The 12,819-nt window shown below is 37.2% G+C and overlaps 1 protein-coding gene across 1 annotated transcript in view; it reads right to left on the bottom strand.

Annotated features, from left to right (window-relative positions):
• Nucleotides 1-12,819, bottom strand: part of aff2 (AF4/FMR2 family, member 2) — a 263,724-nt gene that overhangs the window by 234,605 nt on the left and 16,300 nt on the right. The window lies entirely within an intron of this gene.

The following is a 12,819-nucleotide window of genomic DNA, read 5'->3' as shown; positions in this document are numbered from 1 at the left end:
TAGACGGAGCTGTTGGTTTATAGAAAAATGATCAACCAATGTTAGTTGAGTGTACTCTTGATCAGAGAGCGCCATCTAGTGGGCTCTGAAAATAAAGAAAATGGTTCATGAGGCTTCATTGGCACATCACTACTTTAAAGTGATTAGACATTTTTATGAATAAAACCTCATAACAGTATATTAAGAAGTTAAAATGAGCCCCATCTACACAAAAAATAACATACATTTATTATTATTATTATTATTATTATTATTATTATTAATAATAATAATAATAATAATAATAATAATAGAAAAATATATTTAGAGTATATATAACAATTTGAGTCAGTCTGCATGACAAGTACTTTTAGTTTTGATACTTTAAGTACATTTTGATGCTGAAGCAGGTGCATCTCAAAACATTAGAATATGATGTAAAAGTCAATTTCTAGTAGTTCAATTCAAACAGCTCCAACCAAGTATTGAGTCATATAGATGACATACTTTTCAGAGGCCAACATTTACATATTAAACATACTTTTTAAAATTGGTCTTTTGTAATATTACATCTTTTTAAACACTGCATTTTAGGTCTTCATTAAATTTAAGCCATAATCATTATAATTAGAAGAAATTGAATAAATGAAGACATGTTTCATTCTGTGTGTAATGGATCTATATAATGTGTTATTTCCCCTTTTTGAATTTAATTACTGACATAAATAAACTTTTCTATGATATTCTAATATATTAAATATATATATATATATATATATATATATATATATTAGATATATCTAATATATTTGCACCTGTTTGGCCCTTTTTTAACATTCTTTCTGAGTTGATAACAAAAACAACACTTATCTGTGTGCTAAATATAAGTCTACAGTCAGTCGTCGATTAGCTTAGCTTAGCATGAAGGCAGTAAATTGGGGAAACAGATAGCCAGACTCTCGCAACTGAGTTTTGTCTAGGAAACAAAACTTGGTTAAGTTTAGGAAAAGATCATGGTTAAGTTCAAGACTTTACACGACGTTGTTATTTATTGAATTACTGGCATAAATAAACTTTTCTATGATATTCTGATTTAATGAGATGCACCTGTATTTTTACTTCAGTAAGTTTTGAATGTAGGACTTGTAGTGGACTAATTTCACAGTGTGGTATTAGTACTTTTACTGAAGTGAGGGATCTAAATATGTTTTCTTCCTCTGTTTCTTAGCATTACTGATGGGTGTAAAAACAATTCTTCTCCAATGAATGTAACATGTTTTCCACTGTGAGCCGTTTCCTGATGTCAAATGTACAAAAACAAATGAGATTTTCTCTTCTTTTCAAGAGCAGATACAGGACCTCAAGAGCAAATTCCACTGAGGAGGAGATGTGATAGGTCAACGTTTAAAGAGAATGCTAATGGCTATCACACAGACGCCCCATGAACCCAGCATGGGAGCCTGCCAAGGACTGGGAGACTAAGACTTGGGAACCACAAGGCTGGTACACACACACACACACACACACACACACACACACGCACAGACACACACACACACACACACACACACACACAGAGGCAGACATACGGAGAGAAACACTGCTACTGTAAAGCAAGAGAGATACACAAGCTCCACATTCACACAGAAAATAGATCTCTGTGTCCTGCTGGCTTTCAGACAGACAAATTGTCTGTCTGTAGATAATAGAGCCTCAGATGTGAGGATGAGGAGCACTCCTGAAATTCATCTATTCAAAAAAATAAGAAAGAAAGAGGAGATGTGGAAGAAGTCTGGATGAAATGGGAGAGAGTGAAGAAGAAATCACGACAGAGTAATAGAGATAGAAGACAGTCAGACAGAGAGGGGGCATGTTAATTAGGGAGTAGGTTGATAACAAATGTATTAGCAGGCCTCTGAAGGAAGGCAGAGGAGAGGAAGAGGGGTGAGAGAGATAGGAAAAGGTTAACAGAAAGAGGAAAGAGAGGCGAGACGCTGAAGAAGAAAAAGGCAGCAGCGAGAGAGACGCAGGATAATTATGAAGTAGTTGATAAAGAGGTAATAAATGTCCTGGAGGGGAGCGGGAGTGACAGAGACAGAGGAGCAGTGGAGGAGAAAATGAGGACTGGGATCCTTTTGATAATAAACTTTGAGCATTGAATGAAAAGTTATTACCACTTTATTAACTATGGTGAACAACACTTTAAGTCCCAGTGAAACAAAAGAGAGAGCCTCTAGCTTCTGTACTGTCACGTATGTCCCAGGGAAACTGAATATCTGAGCAGTGTACGCTTACAAAAGGGATTTAAATCCAATCCCGAGCTTCGGATCCTGCAGCTAAAAAGTGGGCGGGCTTAGAGGTTAGCGGAGCTCCTGGTAGCTAACAGGGGAGCTACCGAGCCCTGCTCACCTGTTGATCAATTATCTGGAGGTGGGTGGGGGGAAATATAAAAAGGGGAACTTCGCCAACCTTCAACCAGCTCTGTGTCACTGCAGGGCGGGATGCAGATGAACTGTGTCCAGAGGCTCTGGATCCCCCCTGCTCTACTACCGTTAAAGCTCTGTTTAGATAATAAGATAAAAATAAGCAAAATAAGACCCCGTTTACACGAGGACGCTTGCAGGTAAAAAAGAAAAAAATATTTTATGGGAAGTGCCTTTCGTTTAGACGGTGAAAAAACTCTGCTCAGATCTGCTCACGTCACATACACGTTCACATCACATACATGCTCCAGTACAGGGAAATAAACAAACATGTGGGATTATTTCCATGCGTCGGACCTTCAAGCTGTTCTGGCAGCTCTAATAAACTTACAGGAGTCTTTCCACCAAATGTACAGGATATGTACAGATAGTATTAGTGAACAGAGAAGGATCTGTAATTACCTCTATCACATTTTGGATGCACGGCTTTGGACGAGACCTGGGAGATCTAGTGGATGGTGGAGAACTTTGTGGAAGGAGTAGCTGATGAAAATGCGTGGCGTGAAAACTTCCACATGCCTAAAGATGCTCTTATCGCTTTAAGTGATGCCGCCTGGCCACACTTTAGCGTCGCCGTATGCAGCAGATTTCCTCCTGAAAACGCTCGTCTAAACGCGGAATAAAAAGTGAAGACGTGACGCCACTTTTGCATCTTCTGTTCAGACCAATATCATGAAAACGTGGCCTAATTCAATGTTCTTTCTTATATCTATGAAAAGTGATACACTATAACTTGTATATAACCCATCAGTGTTGGCTGTGAGCTTAGACGTGCAGGGCTGCATCTCAGGAGGACATGTAGTATATAGATCTGAAAACACTCGTCTAAATGCGGAATAAAAAGTGAAGACGCGACGCCACTTTTGCGTCTTCTGTTCAGACCGTCATGTAAACATAGCCTTAAGTTAAAAATGGGTTACTTTTGTTTCCACATGGGATGCAAACCCCGCTCTCCAGGGTGAAAGTCTGCTGCTTATTTGACCCATCGACCACCCCAACCTTCAACTGAATGTGGAAATTCGCCTTTTTAAACTTTGCTTGGCTGTCAATCATGGCTACGTCAGCAAGATGGAGGCAGATGCATTACAGCGGACGGTGAAATTCATAAATATAGCTTGTTTTTCGCTGCCTTTCTGGTCAGGACATTTCATACTTCAGGAGAAACTCCACTGCAGAACTCCTGGGAAGTCGTCATAGAGCCCTCCCACTGCACCACACGTCTCATTCAAATTAACATTTCTGACCATAAACCAATAGTTCTTGGACACCACACAAGAACAAAGTTCTGCCCAGATGAACAGAGAAATGTGTTCTCTCTCCCAGGGCTGCGAGAACAGAATGACATCATTCTGTTCCCTGGGAGAGAGAACACATTTCTCTGTTCTTGAGGAGTATGTTTTGGCCTTTAGAGAGGGATCACTTCAATCAAAAATTAAAATAATGAATTATGGAAATTTTATTGTTCCACCCATTCAGGGTTTCTTATAAAATGGTACAATGGTATCTGCATAATCAATGCACCTGTAAATTAATTGTTTAATCCGTTTATGCACAATCCATCTCCAGTTAGCTTTTCAGTCTAAGCATTGTGATGTTTTTGGCAAGACACAATACATGTTGCCACTTTGATATCTAAAAAAATAAAAAGTTGAATTTTCATGCTCTTACTGCGGGACGGTAATCAAATATTATGCTTTATTCATTTAAGACATTTCCTTTAAGAAGTTAAAGCTAAATATTAATATTTCTGTTCATTCCCAAGTCCCAAACCGTTTAACTACTAATCCCTTTGGCTCTTCCCTTCTCTGGATAGCCCAGGGGACACACACACACACACACACACACACACTCCTCTCCTTCAGGGGGAAATAAGAACCAGTGAGATGTTTTCATTTCACCACTTAGTAGTCCTACTTTGTTGAATTTCGTGAAAGTAAAGAAACAAAAGGAGGTATGTTGTGCAAGATAATACATCATCTTATAGTCTTCTGCTTCATAACGGCACAACGTAACATACTGCAAGTGTTGGAGCATCTCACAAATTTTAGGGTTTCAAGAGTGTTTTTTCCCTCCACTGCTGGCAGTTCCCATGGATCACCTGTCAATCAAACAGCTTCTGCACTGCACTTTCCAGAGATCTGCTGTCAATCAAAAAGTGTGTTTGTGTGTCTTTTTTCTTCACTTTCTCTGTTGCTGTTTGCATTTCTGTAGGTGGCGCTCTTCTCTTTGTCTGTCCAGCTACTCATGCTTTAACCAACAATACCTTTCTCCAGTGACTTTATCTATCAGAGACTTCAAACACTTCAGCTCCACAGGTTTTTTTATTCCTGAAAAGACTTACCTGCATGACATAAAGTGTTTATAGCAGTAGATAATTAAGCTTTGACAAATCGGCAGCCGGTTAAAAAATCATTGAAAGAGAATATTAAAACTTGTTTATTTATTTTAAATGCTGCGGATAATTATGTGTATTGTGCATTTCTTTTTTAACATGTTTTTATTTGTTTTTTGTTTGCAAATTACGGCAAATCAAAGAGGAAGACATTAATGCATGCAACACAGCAAACTCTTTCTCCCTATTCTCCCTCCCATCTCATCTTTGCCTCACCAAATAAATATATAAAAACATGTTAAGACTATAAAAATAAGAGCAAAATCAATACATAAAAATTTAAAAATAAACTAATAAATAAAAAATGTAAAAGAACTATTGATTAGGGCTGGGCGATATGGACCAAAAGTCATATAGATATATAAATAAATATATTTAGGCTGAATATCGACATACGATATATATCCCGATATTTTAGATAATACAGATAATTTGTTGCAAAGTGAGAGCAAATATTCAGTTAAAGTCAAATATGTCATGTCACAAGTAGTTTTATTGAAACCGTTTATTTAAGTGAACCTAAATACTGTATAACAGGAGTATCTTTTTTTTTTTTTTTTTTAAATCAAAGCTCCATAAAGTGCACATTTAAATAAAAAATATCTTAAATAAAAATAGCCTATGAAATGAATGAATTTTCTGAAATAAATATATTTATATGAGAAAAGAATAATGAACATTAAAAAGGAACTAAATATGGCAAACCCTAGTAAGGGCAGCATTTATATATGAAGAAAGAAAAAAATTGATCTATATTGATATATGCGATATGGTCTAATTCCATATCACATTTAAAAATATATCAATATATTTTTTATATTGATATATTGCCCGGCCCTAGTTCAAAGACGTGATCTAACCCAGTGTCAGTTGGTGTAACCAGTATTTTTTTCCATAAAAATCTGATTATATACAGGAAAATAAATGTGAAGAAAAATGAAAAAAGAATGCCATCCACATTTACATTGCAATATTATGGCATATAACAAATTTTAAATAATTTGTCAAAAATTTTGAAAAAAATTGATGTTTTCAGGATATGCTATGCTCAATATTGACAAAATACGTAAATGAAGAAATACTAAAAAATTATATTTTCAATTTTTATTTTTTTAAATGAAGTAATTACATGTATCAGTCAACTTAAATACACTGTAGGTGGATAAAATATTTAATATTTATCATTCTTTTTTGGTTACACCATTTGACATCTTGCCAACCCTTATTTCTCACTGACCCGTATACTGATAATACTGATCATTTTAATTTTATTACATTTTTAAAATGATTTTCCAACAGCAGCAAGTTGAAGCAGCAGACTTTGCAGCCTACAGTCCTGGCTGTGCTGAAAAATTAAAACATCAAAATGTTGTGGTAAAACATCTCTTTATGGCGAGTAGCACACAGCCGTCCCATGTCAAAATTGCAGGTGTTGTGCTTTGATAAGAGCATCATTAGGCAGTGTGTTAGCAAATGTCTTCGGGGTTCTCGTGTTAACACCGCAGACCAATTACAGTCAAACACACACTGTCTCCCTCCCTCTCTCTTCTTCTTCTCTCTGCGTCTCTCCAGGTCTCGCTGCCTCTTTCTACCCAGTGTAAATAATGTAATTTGTCACAGACAGGCCTCCTTGTAGGAGATGACCTTTCGAAACCTCACAGTAAATTGGCCTCGGCTCGAAAAAGCTACGTCATTAGCCCTCTCCGTCTCTGTCTCGCTCACATTTCCTCAACGTCTCCCTGCTTTCAAATTCAGTTTTATTATTTCTGTTTAATTTTAAATTCACTGTTTAATCTACTGTCCTGTGAGGCTAACCAGCTCTCTGTACCACAGCCACACACTCACACACACAAACACACACACTGAATGATCTAGCCCTGTTCTATATATCTATATCTATATATATCAGGGATGGGCAACTGGAGGCCCGGGGGCCACATACGGCCCGCACTCTCACTTGAAGTGGCACAAAATTACTTCTTGCAATTAATGTTGGTCTGCTGTTCTTGCACTGAAAAAAAAGTGGTTATTTTTTATTTGCTTCAAACCTTTTGTATCCCTATTTACATTGTTATACATGCATTTGAGCATGAAATATGTTAAGTTACTGCACTGTAAACATATTTAAAATTGCAGTTTCATCATATCTGTGCACGGTCCTATATGTGGCCCTGTGGTAGTGTCAATGAAAAATTGTGGCCCCCTCCAGCATTTAAGTTGCCCATCCCTGATATATATACATTTATTTTAAAGGGGTTTTGATTTGATGATGTGACCAAAGGGTTTTCATGAAACCCTCTCAACTGCTTGGTGAGCACTGTGAGAAGATTGACCTTCTAAGTGGCTTAGAAGATATATTGATTCTCATAGACTTTATATGGCTGCCATCTCCGATCCACAATGTTGATGAAGTGGCTCCTACCAAAAATTGAAACCTATGGTGATAGAGAGCATGTGGAAAAAATTTGGTGCTTTTGTCCGTCCGGCGTGTCCCCATTCTTCTTAAATCTGGTCCTAAGCCGCCTGACTATATATAAATGCATCAATAATAATATATTTAGAATATATTACACTATCTGAGTGGGTCCATTCTGCATAATGAGTACTTTTACTTTTGATACTTTAGGTAAATTTTGATGCTGATACGTTTGTACTTTTACTTCAGTAAGTTTTGAATGCAGGACATTTACTTGTAGTGGAGTAATTTCACAGTGTGGTATTAGTACTTTTACTGAAGTTAGAGATCTGAATACTTATTCCACCACTGGTGTTTTCACCGTAATGATAAATGAATAAGTTCAGAAGGCTAAAACATCCAGTTAGACAGGCTTCCAATATGTCTGTAAAGAGAGAATTAAGTCGGCTTACTGCCACCTTAAAATACCCACACACCAAAATACACACATTTATACAGACACACAGTCACAGCAGGTATCAGGAATATCAGCTGCCAACTACAACAGAGAGGAGTGAACAACTAGAGCACTGGGTTCAAGGCAGGGTGTGTTTGTGTGTGTGTCAAAGAAAGAAAAGAGTGTGTGTGTGTGTGTGTGTGTGTGTGTGTGTGTGTGTGTGTGTGCGTGTGTGTGTTTGTGTGCATGCGTTATCATTCCTCAGCACCATGCTCCTCTTGGCAGATGGCTCTGCCAACCTCGGGGCCCGGGGTGTGTGTGTGTGTGTGTGTGTGTGTGTATTGTCTTGGTATCTTGGGGGCACGAGGGCAGAAGCTACCTGGTGTTGACTGCCAAGACTCTCGCTCTCTCTCTCGCTCTCTCTTTCTCTAAACCCTCAAACACACACACGTACACACACACAGACGTACACACACAGACATACAGACGTACACACACACACACTCCTGCAGATATTCTTTGCCCAGTCACGACTTTTATTATGTATGCCACTGAATTATATTTTTTTAATATGGTGCAGCAGTTAAAACTGTTTATTGAAGACGCTGTGGTAAAGATGATGATAGATTGCACGCAATATTATTAATTAAATCTAACTACGTTACAAGTTGAGTTAATAACAACTTAACAGGAAGTGCCTGTCAATTAAAAACGGACTAATTGTGTTGGATTCATTCAAAATTCTCTTGATTTAGAATTACATACACATAAAGATTACAATTAATGTGATCAAAATAAGTAGATTCCATTTCAAACATTTTTATATTAAAGTTACTTTAACAACTGCCTCAAAATAAAGGAAACATTTACATTTAATACATTTTATCAAATATATTAAGTAAAATGAAATGACTACAGAATAATTTCTTACAGTGGGATTACCTGGTATTATTCATACTTATTATAAGCAGCAGTAAGAGTAGCAGTATTAGGAAATGTACACTGGTCAATAACTCAATATTATCATAGAGAATGACACCGTAACATGATTCTGGTGCAGAGCAAACACAGTACTTCATAAACTAATTAAACTACTAATTAAAAAATCACAACAAATTATGGAACAGTACTTCAAGCAAATACTCAATTAACTAATTAAACTAATTCTTAATTAGTTTTAACATCAAATTAGAGAATGTAATTTCAAACAAGCTCTTCATTAACTAATTCGACCCAATCTTAATTCAATTCTCACCGCAAATGAATGAACATTATCTGGAAAACGCTACAAATGAAATGAATTCATTACTAAATAAACAAAAAAAATACAGACAGGAACAGTTTCCAGCCACACATATGTGAATGATATTACAAGTTTTAGTTATTTCACTTTTGTCCTTGTCTGTGGGTTTGAATGTGGTTGAAAAAAAGCCTTTTATAGCAGCTTGGCCTCCTCTTATCTCTCCACTGTGTATTCTCTGATAAAGAAAACGACCCCAAAAGTAATCTAAAAAAAAAGACATAAAAAGCACTCTGGAGCAATAACTACACAGATAAATAGAGTATTAAAAGGTGGGAAACCGTGCCAATATTAGAAAAGCAGCTTCAACAGTGATCTGATCCCATGGGGAAGATCTGGTACAGTTATGTACGCTATTCTGCTTTATAGTCTAATTAGTAGTTACAAGGCTTTTAGTCACATCTATTGACAAGACCATTGCGTTTTTGCACACCATTAACTGAAAATAATATCTCAACACAGAGCAACTATGTTCATTTCTGCTTCTTTGGTGAGCTGGCAACTTAACTGTGAAATGTTTTCACCGGCTTTTGATGCAGTGAACACTCACTTCTATACTGTAAGTCTTTTTTAATAAAGATATTGCAGCTCAGAGAGACATACCTCAGTGTAAGTACTTCAGCTGCACTCATGAGTGACTTTTTATTGCACCTCATTGAGCCACTGAGTGCCTGTTGGGTCTTATCAGCTGATGTTTGTCATGGTGATTTGCTGTGTGTGGATGTTGTTTTTTTTCAATTACAGTTTCATTATGTGTTTGAAATGTAATTTAAATTAATTTGAGTTTTCTAGGACAATACTAATAAATGAACAATTTTCTTTTCTTTCATGATAATCTTTATCCTGGTCAATAAATAAAGTAGATGTCTGGCTTCTGGGTATAATGCTGCTAGCCAGTGGTGGAAGAAGTATTCAGATCTCTTACTTCAGTAAAAGTACTAATACACTAATACACTGTGAAATGACTCCACTACAAGTAAAAGTCCTGCATTCAAAAGTACAGATGTATCAGCATCAAAATGTACTTAAAGTATCAAAAGTAAAAGTACTTGTTATGCAGAATGAACCCACTCAGATTGTTTTGTAGATTCTATATTATTCGATTATTTGTATTGATGCTTTTTGTGTAAGTAGTAGTTAATTTTTTTTTTAAAAGCTACGTCATTAGCCCTCTCCGTCTCTGTCTCGCTCACATTTCCTCAACGTCTCTCAAGTTTTATTATTTCTGTTTAATTTTAAATTAATTTAATTCATTTTAGCCCTATATATATATATATATACATATATATATATATATATATACATATATATATATATATATATATATATATATATATATATTCAGTCTATCTTTTTATTTGTGCATTACATTATTACAAATGTATCTATATTGTTGTTGTTTTTTTTGTTTCAGATGGTTTACTGTGTCATGATACAATATTATTGCGATTTTCAGCATTTTGCGATATGGTGAGTATTGATACAATATATTGTGATTTAACTGTTTAGCTGCATTTTGTGTCCAAAAAATTAAATTAAATCAAGAGTTGTTTTGTCAAATAAGAGAAAATTCTCAGTCTATTCATCTCACTTCAGTCTTTTTATTTCTCCACAATGAGAGTCAAACCCACCCATTATAATTAATGAATACTTTCTGTGTGTTTTATAATTGTTATTGCAACTTTCAGTTTGCAAACTGTAGCTTTTATCCAAGTTAATTCTCAGTTCATTGGCTTATTGACATACGGCTGCAGAACTAAGATCACTATGTGATCGACCAAGTTCTTAACGACTATTAATCGATTATTATTCCCATCCCTAATTGAGACCATACTTAACTTACTTTTACTAAGGTAAAAAAAAAAAGAAAAAGAAAAATCAAGTGAGAAGTGTATGAGGATCATTTCTCATACACTTATATGCAAGCAGACTTCTTTTGGGAGCCAGTGGAGTCGCCCCCTGCTGGCTATTAAAAAGAATGCAGGTTTAAGGCACTTGTGCACTGGCTTCACTTCTCAGAGTTTCCTGAAGGAGCAAAGGTCCAATCAGTTTCCCTCAGAGCTGCTTACCAGAGTTCCCACACCTGCACAGTGAGTTAGGTTACATTAAACTGGAGCAGGTAAATTACACCCTTGCCCTTTGCCAGTGATTATTAGATTTCATCATTTCTCCAACAAGGGGCATGTAAGACTTGACAAGTTGAAGTTGATGCTCTGGGAACGTGGCGTATAACAGAACATATGCCTTACTGTATCCTGCTGAGGTGCAAATTGCAGCTGATGAAGCCTCCAAGACCTTCAACACCCCTGAAGAAGTCGCAAAATTAACATCTACTGTGGACTCGACAGATGGCAGGCTGCATGTTTCTGACACTCCGTAAGTCTTAAGTCATCTGTCTGGATTGGGAATTATTGTGGTTTTGCCACGGATCAAAGCCTAGGTCTGAGCTTTAATGTTGTAATAATGTTTGTGCTGCTGTCAGAAAGTATGTTTCATCAGAAGGCGATTTTACTAATTTTTAACACCTCAAATCAGCGAGTGATATGAGGAATACTGGCTTTGAACTGCCGGTTGGAAGAATGAACATGCAAGAGTTGCCATTTCTTAATTAAAAGACCCGTATTTGTCTACTTTCCTCTTTTGAGTGCATTCCATGGGAAATTATTTTCTCTGACTCACTTATTTGTCCAACTGCTGTCTCTCATCCAGTCTTTCCCCTGTGTCTGTATGTGTGTGTGTGTGTGTGTGTGTGTGTGTGTGTGTCTCACCCACTGACTCGAGTCGCAATGCTTATCGGAATGCACGGATTTAATTGACTGAGTCGCATCATGTGATTTAAAAAACATGCAATAGTGACTTTCCTGAGCCGCTAAACCAGTGTCATAGAGGCTAGAGATGCTGTGCTGGTTGAAACAGAAACGCTCCGTCAAAACTGAATAATTCTGAATAATTTATCAGTTTTAGGTCTGAGTTTGGATAAGAAGGTATCTGGGTGTGATCCCAAACCAGATTAGTGACAATTAGTGACCTTGGGGGGGATCGAGAGAGAGATGGGGGGATGACATATCCCCTCTTCCCCCCTTAAATCAATGTATTCTCATGAGGTTCATATGATTTCCATTACAAACTTTTGCAGCACAATTTGTAGGACATCCTACAAAATCTAATGTGAAACACCTGTTGTACACGATTTCGCGGTTCCTTTTTTTAAGATGTTGTTAATATAAAATGGTTCAGAAAAAAGAACAGGTTAGGCTTAAAAAAACACCACTCGACATAACTTCCAAAAAGGAAACTAACAATGGTCTTCTGGTTGAAAGACTGGGAGGTAGAGTCATCCACCACCCCTCGAGTCTGCCTGATTATCTTGATTTGTTACCGGTCAAAATGTAATATGATATCTAAGATTTCCAGTGCGATCATTGATAAGCCGGGGAAATATCTTTGTTTTAACTAATCATCCATCCATCCATCCATCCATCCATCCATCCATCCATCCATCCATCCATCCATCCATTTTCCTCCGCTTATCCTGGTCCGGGTCGCGGGGGCAGCAGGCTAAGCAGGCCATTCCAGGCAATAACGTCCAGCTCCTCCTGGGGGACCCCGAGGCGTTCCCAGGCCAAGAGAGAGATATAATCCCTCCAACGTGTTCTGGGTCTTCCCCCGGGGCCTACTACCAGTTGGACGTGCCCAGACCTCCTCTAACGGGAGGCGCCCGGGAGGCATCCTTACCAGATGCCCAAACCACCTCAACTGACTCCTTTCGAGGAGAAGGAGCAGCGGCTCTACTCCGAGCTCCCTCCGGATGTC

Source organism: Centropristis striata, chromosome 12 (assembly GCF_030273125.1).
Source record: "Centropristis striata isolate RG_2023a ecotype Rhode Island chromosome 12, C.striata_1.0, whole genome shotgun sequence".
NCBI lineage: Eukaryota > Metazoa > Chordata > Actinopteri > Perciformes > Serranidae > Centropristis > Centropristis striata.
The sequence above is the reverse complement of the archived record's forward strand: the minus strand, read 5'-3'. Positions and strand labels throughout refer to the sequence as shown.